Source organism: Microtus ochrogaster, unplaced genomic scaffold (genome assembly GCF_000317375.1).
Source record: "Microtus ochrogaster isolate Prairie Vole_2 unplaced genomic scaffold, MicOch1.0 UNK16, whole genome shotgun sequence".
In the NCBI taxonomy this organism is placed as follows: Eukaryota; Metazoa; Chordata; class Mammalia; order Rodentia; family Cricetidae; genus Microtus; species Microtus ochrogaster.
Window position 1 is genome coordinate 5,581,346 of NW_004949114.1, and position 3,357 is coordinate 5,584,702.

Sequence of the window (3,357 nt, forward strand, 5' to 3'; positions counted from 1 at the left end):
GCCAAACCAGGTAGAAATATGGGCCTACAGCTGTCAAACTACAAACCTCCAGTCATGGAGTTGGGAAGTCTCATTCCATGAAAACAATGCAGTAATTCTAGTGAACACTTAACGCAGACCCTTGAATGATCTAGAATGCATCCCCCATGGGTCTCCTCCCCGTCGGCTGCTCTCCTTCCTCCGGCTCTGCCTGCACACTTCCATTTGATTCTCTGAATGCTGCTGATCTCCCTTGGAGGATATGATAAGAAATTCTCTGGCATTGGCTATTGATGTGGGGGAGTGAATAGAGGCAGCAGCCCTAAGCACCTCCCTCTCATGCCCAGTCAGGTCTCAGGCTTCAGGGAGTGCCACAGCACAACTGCACACTTGGGTGAGTCACCCTTTCCTAACAGTTCTTTCAGAATCCCAGCTTGGGTGCTAGATCCGCCCTCACCTTGGATTGTGCACAGAGCACTTGGCCTTTGCCAAGTAGAGCCATGGAGGTGGCAGCATAGGTTAGTGTAGAAGTCTTGTGTTGTTGCAAAGCAACCTGGGGATTCAACCAAGTCTACAATTTCACAAGGTATTCCCTAGCTATGAAGGGAATCTGCCAATCACTAGAACAAAAGAGCCTGAAAACGAAGAGGTTCAAGGCCAGGAGTCAGACTGCCTGGGTTTGATTCCATACTATGTAGTAGCTGTGTGACCCGGAGTGAGTTAACTTTTCTGTGACTCAGTCTCTCTATCACTAAATGGTTATACTCACAAACCCTGCATCTACAGGAGTAGCCAAGAATAGAGTGGAAGCCCATGACAGTAACTTATAAACTCCTCTCAAAAGAGCTCGTCTTGAGCTACGACTACCTGGTTCTCCTGCTTAACTGCTCCTGCCGGACATCCAGAACTGTATTGACAAGAAGTGCTAATGATAAACACTTGTTCATGATCTCAGGCAGAAGCTTCCAGCTGAACTACTGTGTCTGCTGTTGGCTATGGTCGTGTCATATTTGGATTTTGTTATGTTGAGGCACATTCCTTCCATACTTAATTTTTTTCCAACCTGAAATAATTTTGAATTTTGTTAAATGCTTTTCTGTTGCAATGGTTATATGATTTTAATCCTTTACCCTGCTGTTGGGGTGTATAGTAGTGATTAATGTGGAATGTTAAATGTTTTTATGACTTATTTCTATTTTATATATATGAGAATTTTGCCTGAATATATGCCTGTGTATCCCATGTAAGTCTGGTGCCTATGGAGAGGCCTGAGGAGGGCACTGGATCCCCTGGTACTAGAGACATGTGATGTTGAGCCTTTATGTAGGTGTTGGAAATTGAACCCAGGTCTTGTGCAAGAACAGCAAGTATTCTTAACTATTGGGAAATCTTTCCAGGCCCTGAATGTTATCTTTTTATTTATAAGTTAGACATTAATAAAGTTGAAGAAATGGGATCTATCATGTTCCCTCCCCTTAGAAGAAAATGTATTGGCTGAATCCCATGTACGCTGAGTCAGTAAGGAGGGAGTAGGAGCTGAGGCATGCAAATGCAAGTGCATGCACGCGCACGTGTGCGCGCGCGCACACACACACACACACACACACACACACACAGAGAGAGAGAGAGAGAGAGAGAGAGAGAGAGAGAGAGAGAGAGAGAGAAACTAAAAAGCTTACTAAAGTGCATCAAGTCCATGGTCGATAGGAACAAAAATTACTCTCAGCACTAGAACATCTTCAGGATGCACAGGCCAGAGGAAAGATATTCAATAAAGATAATTCTTACTTAAGGAGGAAATTCATGATGAGGGATAAGAGCTGAGCCACGTGAACATAGAAACAGTCTCCCCAAGGGAAGAACACAACCACTGCTTATCCTATACCAAATGGTCAGCCCTGAAAAAATACAGATGAGTGACATTATACAGACTAAGCAGATTTCATGTATAGGTATGGGAGTATATACAGATATTCCTTGTCCACTTGCTGAGGCTTCCTCCAGATAACCTTACTGGCTGGAAATCCATCTCTGGTCCTTTCCTCATGGAGAACTTAATGATAGACAGGTGCTGAGCTCTTGAAAGTTCAAATCTGTTGTCACCTTTTCCACTTGAAGACACCTAGGCAGAATCTAGACCCCTGGTCACTTCTCCACTTCTGAAACACTTTATTGGGGCTATCCCACATGCTCTGGTCAAGATGTCACCAGAGCCCAATTTACTTTCACAACAGAGAAATTACTTTTTTTATCTGGCTGACCAAGACTCTTGATTTATTTTTTAAGTGTGATGACTTAACCAGGACACTTTAAAATGATATGCTTCTTCAAAATGGGGATCCAGATCCTCTAATATGCCTGTGTAAAATGGAAGATTAAAACCTCACTTGTTATGACAGTCAGGGTAACACAATAGTCTCTGCCCTTAGGCTGAAATGGTAGCTGGAGATGAACTTATCTAGACAGCAGAGGGGTCCACAGCAAAACAGGTGGGAACAGTCGCAAGCACTAAGGTCGGACAGTGTCGCCTGAGGTGAGGTCAGAGGACACCACAAGGAACTGCTTCGCCTCACGTAGGCTGGCACTGCAGGAGAGTAGCTGTGTAGCTGGGCCTCGAAGGACCGAACACAGATGCAGTGTGAACAAGAATTCCTGATGTGCGGGAGGTGTTCACAGAGCCTAACTACAATTTATCTTGGCTTCTCTCTAGCTCACTAAAGAGCTGCTCTTTGTCCACTTCTGTCTCTCACTTAACATCCTGTGACTAGCACATAAAACCAGGCCTTATGTCCAGACAAATAAATAAAATCCATTTAGAATGTATTAGCTTAATAAAAGCCTAATTAAAGGTCTGAGAGTCATCACACAGCATGGAAGGCCTACAGCTGAGATGTCTCCCCCTTTTACTGTAACCACCTACTCAGTGGCAAACCACTACCTTTTTAAATGGTCTTGATTTATGATTTTCTTTGTTTTGTTACTATAAAAACTTCATGAAAGTGCTTCTATGATGGAGCATGGAATTAGGGATAAGCCAAACCTGTATTCCTAGACCATGGTCCCTGCTCTGGTTACAGAATAAATTACTCTTAACTCCCTTTGAGGTGAGAGCTGTGTTTTGATGTTGACAGCAATGATATTCAGCAACAAAAAGCCTTGAAACACAGCAGTGGGTTAGGCTGAGATTAGTAGAAACTGGCAAACAATCGCTTCCCCACAGACCAGCACCATGGAACAGTCACAAGAAGAGGTGCTGAAGGCCCTTGAATCTGTGGGTCAATGACCTATCCACCTCTGTGGACAGAACAGAGGCTGAAGTGAGACACGGGGAGACTGTGCAGGCTTCCTCCTGAGGTTGCTGCTGAGATCAGTGAGACC